We start from the raw sequence: 20489 nt of genomic DNA, 5'->3' as shown, positions 1-20489 counted from the left end.
GAACACCGGCGGAACCAAGAACCAAAGGGAACAGTTTCTTAACTCACAGCCCCAAACCTCTTTAGCCCACCCTAATGCTCTCTCCAGATTTTTCCAGGGTCAAGCTGTGCTCACAGGTTGCTGCTCGGCTTGCTTCCTCTTCGGGGTCTCTCTTCTGTTCCTCTCAGGTTCTCAGTATTCAACTGGACTTTTTCCATTAAGTTTTGCATTATTGCCAATTTCCCTTCTTTTAACAGCCAGGTTAGAGTCTCCTCTCTCCTCACACACATTCGACACGGAGCTAGGCTTACAGAGGTCATGGCAATCAACTTCCGTCTTCCTCACTAGTGGTTGTTTCCTCTTCCAGAGAACTGCTGAAAGGAAAGATTCAAGTTCCCTGTCTATTTCCCCAGCCTCTCAAGGTGTTTTTAGGCTCCTTTCTCTGATCTTGATCTGCAAGTCCACATCCAGGTAAGCATCTATAAACTGGTCCATCACCAGTTTATCTTGGAAGGCCTCACTGGTATCTGGGTACACCAGGAATGCAAGCCCCCAGGGGTCCTCTGCCAGTTCAGTTGGGGTTTCTGTTTCCCCTCTCTTCTAGGTCTTTGCTGTACCTTGGCCCACTCAGATTGAGGTCTAGCTCCAAACCACGTCAGGGACTTGCACCAGGCCTAGATAACTGTGTCTGTTTTCTGGGGGTAAGTCTATAGCACCATCAGAGCTGGGCCACTCAACCTGGCTACTAGTATCCCCCCTGGTCAGGATGATCCTATAGTCAGGTGATACTTCATAATCTAATAAACGCAGTAGAGGAACCTAGCGGGGGGTTAATAGGCTTTTAGAAGAACAATTGAAATGGGCCCCTGTAAAAAACACAGAGATTCATTAGCCACTGCCCTACTGCCATCGTTAATCTGGAAGCACTTTGTACTCACAACACACAAATGTAATTGATTGAGCAAGGTGCCAGGTAGTGGAGAAACTGGCCCACAGTGAGAGAGTGCCTGTGTTAAGCTGTATGAAATACTGTATCAAATACTGAAGGTCATATCCTCAGTGGGGGTGAATCGGCAGAGCCTCAGTGAAGTCGATAGAGCCTCATTGAATTATAGCAGCTGAGGAGTTGACCCAAGTATTTCCTCCAAAGTGGTGTCTAGCTGGGAATGCAACTGAGACAGTGGTAACATTTTCAAAAACATCTAAGTGACTTAGGAGACCGGCTGGTCAAAATGTTCCATCAAAACTTGTTTTAATGGAAAATTGGGGTTTTCAGGCCTAGATTAACCAATGTGCACTAGATGGACTCACACAGGGACCCCATCTCCGTGGGAACCCCAGCCACCAGGAAAAAACAAAACCTGAGTAGCTCTGAAATATAGTGTGCCAGGTCACAAGGCCACTCACTCAAATTTGACCCAGCCCCTCTCCCCACCCTTCTGTCATGATGGAGGGGCTGCTGGGCCAAAGTGAGTGAGTGGCATTTCAGCATGGTACTTGATGGACACCCCCCACACAAGCTTCTACCAGAACCACTGAACCATGAGAAAGCTCACTCTACCTCCTGTCCCCCTGGAAGTCTTGCTTCCCACCCTGGCGAGCACCTCTGTTCTCAGGGATAGAATGGGGTGGCACACTGAGGCCTTGCCCAGGGTGGGGGTTGTTTTGTATATCACATGCGCTGTCTAGGTTCCATCATGCACAGGGTCCCCCAATTTCCATAGTGTGCAAGGACCCCATATTCTTTAATCTGGGTTTGGGAGGGTGAGTAAACAAAAATGTTTGAAGGAAATGTTTGGTTACAAAACAGTTGAAAATTGGAGGAAAAAACATGTTGGTTTTGGGCAGAAAACAGGGAAACGTTGGGGTTTTCAACAAAAAATCCAACTGTTCTCCTGTGATTTTCAACAGCACCAAGATTTGTTTGGCTTCTGCCAACGTTGCAGCAAGGGTATCCTATTTCCCAACCAGCTCTACGTGGCCTTCCGAGTCTCATTGGCTTTCAGTGGCCAGAGTCCCTCTCCTCTGTGTTTGAGATGGCCACGTTGCTGGCTATTGATAAGGCCTTGAGCTGTGGACGCACATAACCCTTTACATTGCGCCACACCAATAGGTATTTTGTATGGACGTAGGTGCCTCTGCAGGACTAGAGAAGGGCTGAAACTCACCACAGGTTTACAATCTGCAGCCATTTTGCACCTGCCTAGCACTTCAGGGTAGCACTGCTGCTCTCAAGAGAAGGAATCTCCCATTGGCAGAAGCTGGAAAGAAACTTTCCCTGGGGGCAGGTTATCTCATCGCCACGTATTGTGGAGTTCTCACACCTTCCGCCGAAACATCTGGTGCTGGCCACTGTCAGAGGCGGAATACTTGGCTAGATGGACCACAAGTCTGATCTGGATTGGGAATGCCTAAGGATGATTAGAAAAAAGGAGAATCAACAGATATAAAAATGAGATCAAAGATGGACAAATGGGGGGGCAGCATTGTTGGTCCTAACACTGGTGTCCACCCTAATATTTCTGCAGCAATTATGGGCCACCAGAGCTTAGTGATGAGCTGTCAGACAGGGCAGTACATAGTTGCCTAGACTACCATGTAGTAAAGCAATGTCTGCTTGGCCTTTTTGAATTTCTCTTGTAAGCGCGAGCTATAAAAGGTGATCTGTACTGAAGCAAATTTCCAGGGGGAATTCCTACTCTCTGTAGATATTGCATTGTGCATTCGAATACATTTATTCCCCTTTCTTAAAATCCTAGGGGGAAACTGTGCCATAGTTTTTTGCGGACGTATATAAACTGTGAATTTAGCGGAGAGCAAGCTATTACTGGAAACCGGAGCTATTCTAATCACAGGTATATTTCTTCTTTCCACAGTTGCTGGGCTGGAAGTTACCTGCTTTATAGTTTCATTCCTATAATAGCTTCAGAGTGAAGAAGTGTATTTCAAGGGTTTTTCAGTGCCTCTGGTGTGATCTCCATCAGGAAAGGACAGAGGCATTAACCTCTGATCTAAGATGACTACAAAGGTCCTTTAGTTGGGTTTGAGATTCTGGAGTGAGATCCGCACCCACCCACCAGTCCCTTTCTGTCTGGTTAAAGGGCAGGAGAGATGTCAAGGGGCCCTAAAAGGCCTGATTCTGGCTGGGTGGGAGAGGATTCCCCTGGACAAGACGACCCATACAGCTGTCCTCTCTGGGTTGGAGGGTGTCAGGCCGGCAGCATGCAGCACAGTGGAGATTCTGGGCAGTGCTGCAGCCCATAGGGCAAACCAACGAGCTTAGACACAGCCCCAGGGCTGTCTAAGGGTATGGTGACATTGCAACTAGCTTTGATCTAGCTAATTCAGGTACCAGAGCAGTGAAGCTGCAGCAGCAAGGGCTGTACAAACCCACCTGGAACCGTGGAATTACTCCCGGGGTAGCCCGTGCTGCCACAGCTTCACTATGGTAGCCAAGCTAGCTAGATTAAAGCTGACTTTGGATCAGCTACACATGCTGCAAGTGGAATACTGACATACCCCTGGTTGTTGGCGGGCAGGATCGAACCTGGGACCTCTGGAGCTTCATGCATGAGCCTCTGCCACATGAGGCTGTAGAACAGATTCATTTAACTCACGCTCACACTCTCTCTCTCAGTGGTCTCAATGCCACTAGATGGGACAGAACACCACACCCAGGAGGTGTGTGGGTTACACAAGCACACATCATGCTTGCCGTGTAGACATAGCCTAAGGCCTTGTCTACCCTTGTGGTGCCATGTAGGGTACGTGGCGCTGCACACCACTGAACAGCAGGCTGCCTCTACACTGCGGTGTGTAGCTACATGCGGGAGTGAAAGGCTCCCTGGCAGGGGAGCGGGACACCACACTGTTAAAAACAGCCATCTAGACGTGGGAGGCGCTGCTTGGGTGTGCAGAGAGCCATGCCAGGTCTATAACCTAAAGTTCTGGCCTAAAGGGGCAGGGGAGAACTGTTGTATGTAGAGGTGAGGACTGGGCTCTGCACTTGCTAAGAAACTAGCAAAGCAGTTGGATGGGTTTGCAACAGGGCTCAGAAAGCGCCATTCCAGCGGGTGGAGCCGCGTTCTGACAGTGAGCAGCCTACCAAATACACAGGGATTAGCTATGAAAGCTCTTTGAAAAATCTGTCAAGGAATAAGAGCTGCAGGAATTAGAGAATAAACACATGGAACATTCCTTGGCATTTGCATCCCTCCAAACAGCCGTCGGTCCTGGACGCACATCCCTTCCTTTAGTTTGGCTTCTGAACTGGCACTTTCTGCCCCAATTCAGCAATTCATCCTTACTAAGCAAAGCCCTTAAGCATGTGCTTAACTTCAGGTGTATATTTAAGATAAGATGTAAGCTCGTGCTTAAAGTTATGCATGTGCTTAAATGCTTTGCTAAATCTGGGCCTTCCACTGGTACTTAGAAGAGGCTTACGTTATGGAAAGAGTAGAAACTACAATCAACTGCTCATCCTCTCCAGTTATGATCAACCCTTGGGAAATCGCTCTAACTGAGCATTTCCTGTCCAGGATCCGGTACACAAAGAGATGCTGGCAAATGAACAAGCAGTTCTTTAATGAATCAGCCCACCACGGGCTACACCCCCATCTTCGCTAAAGCTAGCGTTGACATCATGAGGAAGATTAAAGCCTCCTATCCAATTGACACCACTTGCTTTTCTTTTGTTTGGATGTCCTGGGTAGTTCCCTGTTGTTCAGTCTCCCCCTGGGGGAGATTTTTCATTTGGGGTTGTTAATAGTCTGGTCAGCATCTTTCCCTAAAGCACTTTGTTGTTGCTTTAATTCATGCATCGGGCTTGAAGGGATGTCCTTTCTCATAGACTCATAGATATTAAGGTCAGAAGGGACAATTATGATCATCTAGTCTGACCTCCTGCACAACGCAGGCCACAGAATCTCACCCACCCACTTCTGCAATAAACCTCTCACCTATGCCTGAGCTATTGATGTCCTCAAATCATTGTTTAAAGACCAAGGTGCAGAGAATCCTCCAGCAAGTGACCCATGCCCCATGCTACAGAGGAAGGCGAAAACCCCCCAGGGCCTCTTCCAATCTGCCCTGGAGGAAAATTCCTTCCCAACCCCAAATATGGCGATCAGCTGAACCCTGAGCACATGGGCAAGATTCACCAGCCAGATACCCAGGAAAGAATTCTCTGTAGTAACTCAGATCCCACCCCAACTAACATCCCATCACAGGCCATTGGGCCTATTTATCATGAATAGTTAAAAATCAGTTAATTTCTTCCGCTGTTCCCCCTCCTTTGTCCCCATTACGCTCCTCAGAAATGAGAGACAGAGACAGAAGAGTGGAAATATAAATCAGAGTTTACCTATGGATTCATTCATGCTGCCACAGGGAAACAAAAGCTGTTAAATCTGTGACTCAACCATCTTCTCTCAAACCATTCAATCCCGCTAGTATTTCACTGATGCTAACCTCGCTGCCATATGGAATTTACATTCCAAATTTGATCCTTTGGAGTCTAAATCAGACCTGCTCGCTTTTAAAATGTCATTCTGAGCCATGCATTCTAATGGGAGAGGCGAAAATGAAAGCTCCCGGAGAAGAGAGAGCGGCTGTCAGGTGCAAAATGACAGCATCAAACTCTGTGACTGAGCTACTTGAAAAGGCGAATGTGAATGTAAATGGCATATATCAGAAACTAACGATAATGGAAATGTCATTAAAGCAAACCTTGTGAGATTACTGTGTGTGCTTAGTGATGGAGAAGGTGAGGAACTCTTTAACTATTTTTTAATTCTGATGCAGAATTTCATCTTCCATCCACTCCTTTTATAGTATTTTAAAAACCTTTTTAAAGGCAACTCATTTGAAATCTCCTTCTTCCCTGTCTAAATTTATTAGACCCATTATAGTTCCCTTAGTGTCAAAGTTTGACAGCAAGCAGATTATGAATATGATGGTGCATGGATGACAGTGTGTGACTTCTTAATAAGACATGTCATATTGCCCCAGATGATTATAATTAGTTTTCTGTGTGATTCTTTGATTATTGTAATGATTCTGCTACTTTTATGGAAAAAAAAGTGTGAGGGTAAAAGTTTCCCCTCTTCCCGTGTATTGTTATTTACCGGGGGGGGAGGGGGTTAATTTATTTTCTTGAAACAAATCAAACAATGCAGTGACTAAGGGGAAGTCCACTAAGCATAAATGAACCCTCAGGAATTAACAGCATCAGGAGGGGATAATTCATACCAGCTCTAGGCAGGAAAACAAGTCTGCAGAAGTACAACCCCCTGGGAGGAGACACACAGTCTGGCATTAACTGGGTTCAAGAGGCCCAGCAAACAGAACGCTATCAAGTGGGCAGCCTGATACACAGGAAGTGTCTCTCCCACTGGATCCAAGAACTGACATGAGACTGTGACCCAGAGGGACAGACCCCGCAGCCACGGTCTGAAGGAGATAGAAGATAAAGGATGCTTGGTCCGACATGCATGCGTCCAAGCTGTTGGTTGTTTTTAAGGATATTCTTCCTCTACTTTGCTTCATGAAGGTTGACTGGTCACTGGTAAACCTGCCATTCTGTTTGGGAGAGAGCAGGATGGCAATTGCTGGACTATGCCAGGCTCGTTAGAGCGATCACAGTGAATGGCAGGCAGAACTGCCTCCAAACCCTTGATCTGAAGGAATAGGACTATGGGTTCCTGCCCTGAGAAGGCCAGTGGCTGAAGGTCTGAGTGGGATGCTCTCCAGGAGGTCACGGAGAGGTCAGAAGTGCTGTTACGCTGGACCTATGCCAAACTGATCACGCAGCAATTCCCTCTCTAAAAATGCATTCATTATGTGTCACGATGCTGGTAGGATATTACAAGATTCTCAGCGTTGGCCTAACTCTGCTCCCATTGGAGTCAGTGGGACTTTTACCATTGACTTCAATGGGAGCCAAGTAAGGCCAGTGCTGATGGCTTTTGAAAAACCCAGTCCCTGTACTTTATACTTCTCCCCACCCGTGCTTCTATGCTAAGGGATTTTGCTCATTTTCAGTGTGCCTGGAAATTCGTCTCACCGAGATGATGTTCAGTTTTTGTATTAGCCCGGGGAATTACTATGTAATCAGAGGGGTAAATCTATGGAAAATATCAGAGATATTGTGAACAAGGAGAAGAGAAGTTAGGAACGCTATTAGAAATATCTACAGCATAAGGAAAGACTTGCACTAGTATCCACAACATCCCCAAAGGTCCTAGCTAATAAAACACACGAACAGATTCTGCATAAACTCACCTCTCCAGTGGTGAAGGGGGGAAAAAATATCTGACCAACTCACAAATCCTCTCTAGGTTGGAGCATACCCAAGCCAAAGAAATGAGATGCATTAGTCAGATCCACAGTACTGATGTTCCCCTCTGGTAGTGAAAGAGCAGCTCAAAGGGCTGTTAAGAAGGATTGAGGATTGGGACCAATAATGTTCGGATCAGTTGCTTCCAGCCATTCCTGGGTCTGTTGGAAAACAGTGTTAGTCAGAACTATATATTAAATAATGTTAGAGAAATGAATCTTTTATATATATATGGAAAAAGAAAAGATAAAGGAATTTTTGCTTTTGTCTCCGCTGATGCAACATTTCAGAACACTGTTGAAACAGCATCAGGGTGGTGTGAAACCTGGTTTGTCTGTCTTACTTTGTAAAACCTTGCTCTGTGTAAATAATAGGGTGAAACAGATTGTTATGAGGGAATTGTTAATTTCAGGTGTCCCCTCCCCCCCCCCCGACCCCGAACCAACAAGCAAAAACCCAAGGCCCCAAAACAGACCAGCAAGCTAAAACAACTGGGTGGAACCAGTGGGATTAATAGAGAACAGGTGGTAGAAATACACAAATATAAGTTTAAGCAGGGTAAGCCAAAATGTGTTAGCTATTGCGATTTATGCCTAACAAGTTTTAGTCAAGGTGTTTACAATGGGTGGGTTCATAGATGAGGTAGCGGAGTAACAGAGTCTGCGTAAAGTTACAGAACAGGGTATAAAAAATCATGATTGACAACAAGAGAGTGGAGAAGACACAGGGCAGAACATAGCAGGACCAGAGATCTGAAAAAAAAAAGTCACCCTGTCCCCAGGAGAGGTAACTTGATCAATTACTCTTCTTGCCTGATCTGTTTTTGCAACGTATAAGTAATTCATAGGTAATAATTGCAAGTTCTTAAAACATACAAAGTAAAGGCTACAAAAAACTGTTTAAACCTAAATTGGAGTGGATCCCATCTGTCACCCAACAGGTCAGATCTTTTCTTTAAAAAACTCTTAGTTTAGAAGACAAGAAAGGCATGTAGTTAAATTGGACTGGGGAACAGGGGTCATGGGGTTGTGACTCCCTTGCTGTTCCCACATTGCTAAGTGGGAGGGAGATTTGTGGGGGAGGAGAGAGTCCAAGTATGGAAAAGGTTGACTGGTGTAACCCACACCCCAATAGGGAAATATCTCTTTAAGCTGTCTAAAGAGAAGCAGGGAGGGGAATTTGTTTTGCCTGGGACCTTGGTGCAGATGCACAATTATAATTCTACACCTAGAAGTTTCTAGGAATCGCCCTGTCTGAAGCTCACCCCCAGGAGCAGAAAGCAAGCAGGTTTCTCCTAACTCTGAAGCATTTTGAAGCAGGTTAGGTGACCCAGTTAACATTCCAACAGGGAAGCACCGGCAGTGTTAGTTATAGAAAGGGGAAATGGGGAAGGAAAACTATCGAGGGCAAGCAGTCAGGGCAGCTGCAAAAGGACATGTGACCTGCACTTTAAGGCCTCTTTAAAGAAGTGGTGGAAAGGGGTCTAAACGTCTGTTGAAAAGAAACTATTCTCCCCACAGTCAAGGAGAGCCGGCTGTTCAGTTCATAGGAACAACTAGATAAACACACTTTCTTTATGCTATAAAGTTGTCTTGCTTAGCAAGAAAAAAATCTGCATATGTTCATGTTCCGTCCGAGCTGGACATCACGCAAAGGGGAGCTCCCTTCAGTTCTTAACCACAAACCCTTGAGACAAAATAAACAGTGTTGATTTCTAAAGCCTGGAAGAGCCTTATTTTTTGCCATCCTTTGCCAAATACTGTATGCAAAACACAGTTGATGAGGCAGATAGAGAGAAAGCAACTGACTCAGGAGACCAGTGCCAGGCATATAAAGCAGTTCATTTAGAGGCTCGACAGTACAGTAAGAATACTGTGAGGAACAAATTGAATTAATGTGCAGCTGAATGAAGAGCTGGGGTGTGAACACCACCCCCTGCAGTGCCATTCAGGTGCAGTTACAAGACCGGGGTCATTACAGACACACATCTTCTTGAGGCCAAACTGCAGTCATCCTGAATCTTAAATAAGCCATATTAGCAGCTCTGGTAGAGCTGGTGGGGAATAATCCCCTCCCCCTCAAAAAATTTATTGAAGAAAATGAAAACTTTCCATTGCACATTTTTGTGTTTTTGTCCAAAATTGAACATTTTTCAGATGACACATTCTCAGTTGCTAGAAACCAAACAAAAATGGGTATTTTTGTTTTTTTTACTGAAACCTCCAGAAAAGACGGAAAACAGACACTTCCAATGGGAATTGTCATTTTTGACAAAAAGCCCTTTTCCACTGGAAAAAAAAAAGCACGTTGACAACGTTTTCAGCCAGTTCTATGTCTCAGTGCAGGATGAGTCAAGTTTTCAAAGCACTCAGCATTACCCTAACCCCAAGCAAGTGGGAATTTTATCATGAACTTGGAATGGGACCAAAGTTAGATCAGCACCAAGGCCCAGATCTTCAATGACATTTAGGTTCCTGACTTCCCTTGAAATCAATTGGAGTTGGATGCCTAAATACCTTCTGACAGGTTTCAGAGTAGCAGCCGTGTTAATCTGTATTCGCAAAAAGAAAAGGAGTACTTGTGGCACCTTAGAGACTAACAAATTTATTTGAGCATAAGCTTTCGTGAGCATCCGATTAAGTGAGCTGTAGCTCATGAAAGCTTATGCTCTAATAAATTTGTTAGTCTCTAAGGTGCCACAAGTACTCCTTTTCTTTTTGTAAATACCTTCTGAGGCTCTGGGTTTGAGTGCTTTTGAAAATTCCACCCAGTGCCTCTCCAAAGAGCATCGCTTCATGTAAGAGCAGAGACTTGCACGTGATAACTGATCCGCAACATTTCTGTCTCCTGAACAGTATCTTGGGGAGTGACAGCAGCCAGGACAATTGGCTAACAAGTGAACGCTACATTCAACATGGGGGGAAAAATGCATTTCTCCTGAGAGAGGACAGATTAGCAGCCCTGCAGAATGAAGCCTTCTGTTCATCCACATAGATATAGCCAGTGGCCAGAAATTTAACTTCCTCAAACATGGCATTTTCCACCATACTGTGACATTCCCTGTGTGTAATACCCTCCCACTCCTCCCTTCAAATCTACTAGAGCCATTCTAGCCTAAAAATAACCCATCAATCAACCCTGGCAGCCAGAAAAATTCAACCTGGAAATAAGACACACAGAGGGCTGTTAACCATCAGAGCAGTCTTTCCATAGGACATGGCAGATTCTCAATCACTTGCAGTCTTTAAATCAACTCTTTCTAAAAGACTCATTCTAGCTCAACCACAAGTCACTGGACTTGATGCAGGGATCAAAGTGAGCTTCTCTGGTTTGCATTACCCAGGTCACATTACATGATAACAGAGTTCACAGCTGGTCTTGAAATTTGACATTTAACAAAAGCCAAATTTCCCCCCCTTTTTAACCAGCTATAGCAACAACCTCTGTTTCTGAATTAACCTGTTTGTAAAATGTGTCTAACACCAGCTACTTATCATAAATAGGAGTGGAAGGATTAGATTTTTATTGGTAAACATCAATCTCACCGTACACACAAACTGATGCAAAAATATTTCCATTAAAATTTACAGGTGAGCCCAATAAGAAAAATGCTGCTAGAGAACTTATTAGTTTGATGTAAGGCTATTTGCTTTGCATGTGACATTGACAATGGTTTTATACAGCTTTAACTTCTTGAATATCTACATCTGCTGTCATGAAATAATCGTCTTACCCATACTGTTGTCTGATAGCCACCCTACACTTTCCCACAACTTGGAAAATATAAATCGATAAAAATTGTGGGGGGGGGTGGAATGCTTAAAGCTAAACATTAATATTTTCTGTTAAAATTATAACAAAATCAAAATCAAATTCTGCCAAGATGAATTATAAGGGATGGTGCAAGCCTTGACAGTGTTTTAAAGAGTTTCGGGATCGGCAATTAAAGGACAACAGAGAAGTGCCCCGCATTTCAGTAACAATTTGCCCTGTATCTTTAATGACTTCTTTTTGTTCTTGTTGGGAAGGCTAGTCTTCTATAATTTTCAGCATCCTCACCACAGATTGGCAATGAGACCAATCTTGTCTCGTCGTTTCCTTGTATTCCTCTGACAGACTATAGCCACCTGTTGTCTCTTGTTTTATACTTAGATTGGCATCTCCTGGGGGCAGAGACTGTCTCTTCATTCTGTGTTTGTACAGCGCCTAGTGCATGGGGGTCCTGCTCTATGACTGGGGTGCTTAGGTGCTATGTAAAAACAACTAAGTCAGTCACAGTTCTGAGATTCTCAAGCACCTGTAATGCCTTACGAACCCCAGGACACGAACCAGGACCCGATGTGTCTGGCTTGGGCTAATGATTCAGCAGTGAAATATATTTAATATGTTTCTTTGGAAGCCTTCTAAGGAGATTGTCACAATGTACTCGCAGACAAATAGCTACTGGAGCCTGAATTTCCATAATAATACAAAGTTCCTTTTCTCTGCTGCCAGGAAACCACATTCTGGCACCCTCTTTAATCCCCCTCCAACCCTCTCCTTGCTCTCCTTCCCTTTTTTTAGTATAACTCACATTTGCAGGAGGAAACGCTGGTTGCTGATATCTGTGCACGACTGTCAGTGTCTCTCGTTGCCATTCTGGAGGTCAGCCTCCTCAGGGCAAACTGTGAGAGACGATGGGCCGCTAAAAACCTAGAAGGGAGAACTTGGCCCTTCTGTGCTGTGCTTTGCCAACCTGCCCGAGTCAGAGACAAGTAGCTACTGCTCAGGCATTCCCGTGCATTACCGATTCCTGGGATGTACACGTGCCCCACTAATGCCTACCAGGCAGCGTACACTGGGAGGCGCCCCATGGGCTCTGATCAACTAAAATTAGAGTATGCAACGTCAAACTAGCCTTTCCTCTCCCCCAGCTAGAGTGACCAGATGTCCTGATTTATAGGGACAGTCCTGATTTTGGGGGCTTTTTCTTATATAGGCACCTATTACCCCCCTCACCCCCATCCTGATTTTTCACACTTGCTGTCTGGTCACCCTACCCCCAGCACATGCATACAGCCCCTGCTAGCAGGGGACCAGTGAACGCAGAGCTTAAAGCAGTGCTGTCCCGTCGGTCCATGGCCTCATTGGTAGAAATGCCACTGCAGCCACAAAAGCAGAGCACAAAGTACTTGCCCATGTCCATGCATGATCACCTACTATTTATCACATAATGCATTGTGAAATGAAACCTCCCTCAATACCCCAGTCGCTTCGTGTCGGACAGGGCTATAGATCCTTACACTTATTGGTGTCTTTCAAGATAAGAGATTCCACTCCAGTTACTTGTATTAGGTGAATTGAAAAATACTCTTTCTTTTGATTTTACAGTGCAAATATTTGTAATAAAAAATGATAATATAAATGAGCACTGTGCACTTTGTATTCCGTGTTGTAATTGAAATCAATATGTTTGAAAGTGTAGAAGAACATCCAAAAATACTTCATAAATTTCAATTGGTATTCTAGTGCTTAACTGTGCAATTAACACTGCAATTAATTGTTTTAATGGCAATTAATTTTTTTTATTTAATTGTACGAGTTAACTGCGATCGACAGCCCTAGAATAAATCTAATTTATCGAAGCTGGCAGGGCCTGATGAAATTCATCCTAAGGTACTTGTTGGAGCAATTCTCTTCAAAAACTAATGGAGAACAGGTGAGGTCCCAGAGGACTGGAGAAGGACAAACATAGGAGAGCCCAGGGAAATATCAACCAGTCAGCCTCACTTCAATACCAGGAAAGATACTGGAACAAATTATTAAACAATCCATTTGTAAGTACCGTACCTGGAGAACAACAGGGTTATAAGCAACAGCCAACATGGGTTTGTCAAAAACAAATCATGCCAAACCAACCTAATTTCCTTCTTTGACAGGGTTGCTGTCTTTGGGGGAGCAGTAGTTTTCAGTAAGGCTTTTGATACAGTCCCACATGACATTCTCATAAGCACATTAGAGAAATATGAACCGGATGAAATTACTATAAGGCAGGTGGCACAAGTGGTTGAAAAACCATACTCAAAGAATCATTGTCGATGGTTCTCTGTCAAACTGGGAGGGCGTACTCAGTGAAATTCCACAGGGGTCTGTCCTGGGTCAGGTACTCTCAATATTTTCATTAATGACCTGGATAATGGCGCGGAGAGTATGCTTACAAAATTGGTGAACACCACTGCACTTGGAGGGGTTGCAAGCACTTTGGAGGACAGGATTAGAATTCTAATAAATGACCTTGACAAACTGAACAACTGGTCAGAAGTCAACAAGATGAAATTCAATAAAGACAAGTGCAAAGTACTACACATAGGAAGGAAAAATCAAATGAACCACTACAAAGTGGCAAATAGCTGGCTAGGTGGTAGTACTGCTGAAAAACGGTCTGGGGATTAGAGTGGATCACAAACTGAGTATGAGCCAACAATGTGATGCCGTTGAGAAAAAGCCTAATATTCTTGGATGTATTAACAGCAGGGTTGTATGTAAGATTCAGGCGGTAACTGTCCTGCTCTATTCAGCGCTGGTGAGGCCACAGCTGGAGTACTGGGTCCAGCTCTGGGCACCACACTTTAGGAAAGATGTGGACAAATTGGAGAGAGCCCAGAGAAGAGCAACAAAAATGATCAAAGGTTTAGAAAACCTGACCCATGAGGAAAGGTTAAAAACACTGGGCATGTTTAGCCTTGAGAAAAGAAGACTGAAGGGGGAACCTGATAACAGTCTTCAAATATATTAAAGGCTGTTGGAAAATGGAGAACAATCCAACACTGTCCATCTCCACTGAAGACAGGACAAGAAGTAACAAGCTTAATCTGCAGCAGGGGAGATTTAGGTTCGATATTAGGAAAACTTAGCCATAAGGATAGTTAAGATCTGGGGTAGGCTGAAGATTTTTAAGAACAGGTTAGACAAACACCTATCAAGGAAGGTCTAGGTTTACTTGGTGGTGCCTCAGAGAAGGGGACTGGACTAGATGACCTCTCGCGGTCCCTTCCAGCCCTACATTTCTAGATTTTGTGATTTTCAAACTTGGGCTCAGTGAAAGTTGCGTGCACTCAGGCCCTCTGCAGATCAGACCACTTATATTTAGGTGCCTGCCTTTAGGCACTGAAATTTGAAATTTTTGCTCTGTGTGTTTAGCCTTAATTTCAGCCATTACTGATTTTTGGACTATTTAAGTTTGTAACCCTAGAGTGCTATCTGTGTTCAATTTGTGCATGTCTCTCTCTAAATATACTATATATCAAATACAAAGCCAAATTAAACTAGCCAATAATTTGCTCAGTAGCCATTGACTTAATAAAGATCAAATGTTACCGGTATTATCCAGCATACTTCAGTAGTATAGATTCCACAACATGACATAACAATACTGCCTTAGGCTACTCTTTTTGCCAGTCCAGATCATAGATTTAATATTTGTCTCAAACACGTGCATGATGCCCAATAAACTTTTTTATTGTTATAATTACAGCCTTACCTGAATATAATAGGCAGTGACAGAATTACTGTAAATTGAAAGGACTCATAGCATAATTTCTAGTTATCAAGAAAATATCTTTCCCCACCCCCACCCCTGGTTAAGCAACCAATAGTACGATTGGAAGGTGGGGAAATAGAAATACATGGTAAGTTGCCTCAGTGGTGGTGTAAATCCCAACAGGATGATTTGCAAATATTCTATTTAGACAAAGAGATGAAGGACATTTGTATTCAGCTTGAAGTTGTGTTCACCCCTCAAGGGCATTTCAAGCTGAAAACAAAAAACAAAACGCAGAATTTCTTGCAGTCCCATTTGTTGTATACAAACTCCAAAGGGCTTTCCCAGGACTCCTGAGAAGAAACATTTCCTAGGACTTTACAAGACAGCAGCCACTTTTTCATAGCAATGAGCCCATTTGTAGTGGTGTTTATAGGGCTTGTGGTTTTACAGCAGTGAAAAGCTTACGAGGTGCTTAACTGAACAAGACCACGAACCTCGCCCCATACGGCCCACAATTCAGCATCAGCAGCCATGTGAGGGCGGGGACCAATTACTCAATAAGCAGGGAATGAAGCAAGGCAGGAAGAGGGTTACAGAGAAATGGACACAGGGTTACTCAACTGAGGTCCCATTTCCATTGTTAAAATGTAATGATTATTTAATCCATGTTCCTGCAATACAGCATTATGAGGAACGAATGTCCCAGTGTCCCAAAAACATCCTCCTCCAATTCTGACTCCAGAAATGCCAGCGTGAAGGTAGACAACCTCAGGCTGGAGCTTACAGACACCAGGCTTTCTGAGTAAGAAGCAGCTTCATATACAAGCTGATGTTAATTGGCCACTCTCTGCTTTCACACACATCTTCTTCTCACTCCTTTGCACAGCTTCCTCCTCTCCTATGAACGAGCACAAGTAAGATGTCCAGGAGTAGATTGTTCAGAAGTCCAAATCTGCGTAAAGGAAACTAAATGACCACCACCTGATTCATCACTTGTGAATCTGAATATTTATAAACAGATTAAAAAGAGAAAACTGCCTTTTAGCCAAACAAAGGAATGCTAAACCCCTCCTCCCCGGAACACTCATACATACACATACATGTCCTTCCATGTCAAAACGTCACACATGCCACAGAGAGGGAGAGACAGGAGATAAAAGCTGACTGGGTGGGTTGACTCAGATCAAGATTCATTGGATGAAGGAAAGGATTAAACTTTTGTGCACATAGACTCAGACTTTAAGGCCAGAAGGGACTATTCATGATCATCTAGTCTGACCTCCTGCACATCGCAAACCACAGAACCTCGCCCACCCACTCCTGTAATAGGCTGAGTTAATGAAGTCTCACATTATGATTTAAAGACTTCCAATGACAGAGAATCCATCATTCACACTAGTTTAAACATGCAAGTGACCAGTGCCCCATGTTGCAAAGGAAGGCAAAAAAAAAACCCCCGGGTCTCTGCCAATCTGACTTGGGAGAAAATTTCTTTCTGATCCTAAATACGGCGATCAGTTGGATTTTGAGCATGTGGGCAAGACCCAGCAGCCAGACTCCCAGGAAAGAATTCACTGTAGTAACTCAGAGCCCTCTCCATCTAGTGTCCCATCACCGGCCATTGGAGATATTTGCTGCTGGCAGTCGCTGTTAGTCTAGATGCCACTGTAGCCAGTCTCCTCATACTATCCCCTCTGCAAACTTATGAAGCTCAGTCTTGAAACAAGTTACGGAGCAGTGAGGGCAAAAAAACCTTTGGAAGGCTTGTACCTTGTACCAGAACAACCACACAACAAACAGGTACAAGCTTGAAGTTTCTGAAATATTCAATGACATCTGTCACTCTACCTTTTCCAATTGTGTCGGGAAGTACCCTATCAAAGGCAGTGACTGCTGGTTCTTGCACATTAACATTGAATCAGTAAGTCCTTTCTTCCTCCCACCATGTAGCATGCTACCGCCATCCAGAGAACAAAACAATTTAGTACCTAATGAAAGCTAGATTTCAACAAGAAGTTGTCATCGTTGCTACACAACAGAAACGGGCCAAAGGATCAAGCACAACAGCTACAGTTTAATGCCATAAAAGGCTGTCATGTGGAAACTTGTTTCAGTGTAACACTGCCAGTATCTTGGGCCTCATCAAAATTGAGTAAACAAAACTTTTGACCTCAGCTGCAAACATGACAGCATTAGTTATCTGTAGGCCGACTGTGGCATCATATTTATTGGAGTGGGTTAAGGACAAAAGGTTTGGGTGGGATTATCATCGATGATGTATTTGAAACCATCAGACTTTTTAGCCTTGATGGACACCAGTCCATCATATCCAGACAGCATCATGCATCACACAGCAGTCTTGCCTTTCATTCAGAACTGATGGTTGTTTCAAATCCATTAGTACTTGGAATTATACCTACCCTTGGGTCAACATGATGTTGCTTTTGTAAATGAAAGCTTGTAGGACATTAGAGTTAAGATATTCACAGCTCACAAGAAGTCTTAGCTATGTTAGGGGGATGCAAACATTGTTAACTTCACCATATGAGGTCCATTCTCCACGGTCCCACCTGAGGAGCAGAAGTGCATGCTTAACGCTCGGCACATAATTCACTGCTGTCCTGAACAGGATTGCTTTCTTGAAATCAGGGTGCATACTTAAAAAAAAATCCTAACTCAAACAGCAACCGTATATTGTATGTGGGGGCTGAACATTGAAAGTGTACTTTTGATAGGCCTGGCATAGCAGGAAAGCCCCACTGTAAGTCTTCTAATCATGAGGTTTTCTAACTTCTGCCTGGCTAGGGTGTTGCCAAGGTTGCCGATACCCTCACAGCCCAAGACTGTGTTTTGCCATGACCTGGAATAATTAAAACTAGGAGACATTCTAAAGTTCCATTCAGATTCCTGAGGCATTGTTGCAACATGAAAACAGATTATTTGGTTAGAAACACTCCCACCTCCCCAAACTTTGAGTCTGTTGTAAGACCCATAAGATTTCTAGTGTTGAAATGCAGCAGGATTCTATATTGGGATGGAAAGGAGCTAAGAAAACCCATCCAGTATAAATTGATAGCAAGGAGCTGTGAAGACTGTGTGATGTGCATTCACTGTGGAATCAGGACTCTGGCTCCTGATAATGCCCTTGTGACAGCGAATCCACAGTGTAAGATCTAAATCAATCTTTTCTACCTAGTCACAAACACAGTGGTATCGGTGCCAGACTATTCCAGAAATCATGATGTGGTGCAGAGGCGCAGTGGAGGCTAGCTCCCCCGCAATGTAAATACAGGGGAGTGAATCTCGGTTTCCGCCCCCCAGGTAGTTTCCATCCCCATGACTCTTGCAGAGGCAAGAGCAGGCACCAGCTATGTTTCCCCCCCACTCACATGGGGAGGGGTGCAGAGACAAGAGCAGAGCGAAAGGAGGGGCTGGAATGGCCACCATGATGCAGGAGATTGGGCCAGCCACTAGGGAGCAGAAGGACTACCAGCAGAGACACCCAACATGGGGGAGGGGCCAGAGCACATGGACCAGCCCCCAGGCCAGGGTACCAGCACCTAGGTGGGTGACAGGGGACGTCACCGAGAGGGAGGGGAAAGCACTGGGCACCAGTTGCCCAGGAAAGGCAGTAGAAACTGCCAGGATGCCCTTCCCAGCCTGAAGCCGGCAGTCCCCCCAGTCTCAGTAGCTCCCCTCACTCCCTGTCCTAGCTCCACCAAATGCATCCGATGAAGTGAGCTGTAGCTCACGAAAGCTTATGCTCTAATAAATTTGTTAGTCGCTAAGGTGCCACAAGTCCTCCTTTTCTTTTTGCGAATACAGACTAACACGGCTGCTACTCTGAAACCTGTCCTAGCTCTGTCCCCCAATGTAGTGTACAGGAACTGAGACACAGAGGCTAAATGATATGCCCAAGGAGACACAGGAAGTCTGTGACAAAGCAGGTTATTGACTGAGGGGCTCCTAAGCTGCAGGCTAGCCCCCATACCACCGGATCCTCCTTCCCCTCATTTTAATGACAGATCAGGAAAGAAACACCACACTCATCCCCCTAGAATTCCGCTCAAAGTTTGTTTAGTTTCTCTTTGGATTTTAAAAGCTGTTCTTTGATTTAATGTCTCCCAATTTACCTTCCCGAATGCAAAAGGGGTGATTTTGTCCATGCCATACTTTCAAGCTACAGGACGGAATGCAAGAATTCAGATGTGGGCTGTGGCAAATGTGTGACAGAAGGGCTTAGGTAGATACAACTGAGGGATCCCAAAGTAAGTGGAGCTGTTGCTTCAAATATAGCATCAGAGTTTCGGAAGTCTGGGACTCTGCTCCGAAGCTGGTCAGATTCATTCCTCACAACTGATTAAACACCGATCTGATCCAGGTTGTCAGGACACTGTTTATATACCAAACGACTCCAAAGTGACAAGACACATTAGGAGATGATCCCCTTCCTCCCAAATTAAAAACAACCACTTATACATGGAGACGCAAAATGCCTTTCTCACCAGGAAATGACTTGATGGTTTATGGTCTGCATGGTGGCAAGATTAGGGTTTACAATCAAGTAAGCCATTAAAAGCAAGATTAATTGAAACCTTTCAACCAATGTTAGCTACTTATTGCTCTGTTTAGAGTCTCAGGGTTGTGGCCAGCCAAATCTTTGTAAGAATAGCCATACATGGTGAGTTTCTGAATTCTTCCTGTCCTCTGTCAAATGTTTTATTAGACAATAAACTGTGAATTATAAACACAACCAGAGAGCAGCATTTGGAAATGCCACATGAGCAAAAGACCACGGACGGCTTTATAGTCTGCAATTAGGTCAATACAGTAACAACTGGATTCAGAATGACAGGTCATCAATGAGGTAGTGCTACAATAGGGGATATAACAGTTTTCACATCATAAGGTACAGAGACAGAGTTCAGAGGAAATCTAAGGCTTCAGAAAGTAAATCGTTCATCTTCCAAAGGAATAATCTAGTGACACAAGTAATTTAGAATCCATCCAGGCATACAAGTAAATTTTAAAAATAAATGCTGAAACACTGAAACCAATGTACGACAAACTTTTTTTTTTTTTGGTTCATGAATCACTGCTATTCAGCTATTTAGCAGGAATTATGTTCTTGCCTGGGGTTACCCTGGTAACAATAACTCCTTCCTTGACAAATACATTTTATAAATGTACTACTACATCTAACAAAGAAGCAAACATCACAGCCTTTAATTTCCCCTCTCAGAGAAGTTAAAGGGACAGGACTAAAATTTCCTAGGCTTTCACACAACAGCAGTTTTCGTAGTCTGCTATTTCTCTGTTCTTACTGCACTCTGCCAGTTTTCAAAGACTATTCTGCCTCTGAATCTGATAGAAATGTCACCAAATGCAAGATACTGTAGATGGAGCAGCTGCCTTTAAATTTTGGTGGCCAGCAGAAAGTGTCTAGAAGACCTAGATTGACTATGCCTAAAAAAGTTAAATGTACCAAGGCAGAAACTTTTGTCAATAGAATTTTTTTTAAGGGTGAGAGGAATACGATACTCTTTGATTACAAACTTTTCGGACAGATACTTGTGCTCTGCATTGGTTGTATTGTTAAAGTTCATTGCATCCCCAAGATTACAGCAATCCATATCAAACACCAACAGGCGA

At 44.0% G+C, this 20489-nt stretch overlaps 1 long non-coding RNA gene across 1 annotated transcript in view; it reads right to left on the bottom strand.

Moving 5' to 3' along the window:
• Positions 1-7459, bottom strand: part of LOC122459591 — a 30397-nt gene extending 22938 nt beyond the window's left edge. The window contains exons 1-2 of the long non-coding RNA XR_006280390.1: positions 7261-7459; positions 2148-2390 (exon numbers count right to left, since the gene is read on the bottom strand). This is a non-coding gene — a long non-coding RNA (uncharacterized LOC122459591). The remainder of the gene's footprint in view (positions 1-2147; positions 2391-7260) is intronic.
• Between the last annotated feature and the right edge of the window lie 13030 nt (positions 7460-20489).

Source organism: Dermochelys coriacea, chromosome 3 (genome assembly GCF_009764565.3).
Source record: "Dermochelys coriacea isolate rDerCor1 chromosome 3, rDerCor1.pri.v4, whole genome shotgun sequence".
Taxonomy (NCBI): Eukaryota; Metazoa; Chordata; order Testudines; family Dermochelyidae; genus Dermochelys; species Dermochelys coriacea.
This window is presented reverse-complemented; position numbering and strand designations above follow the sequence as displayed.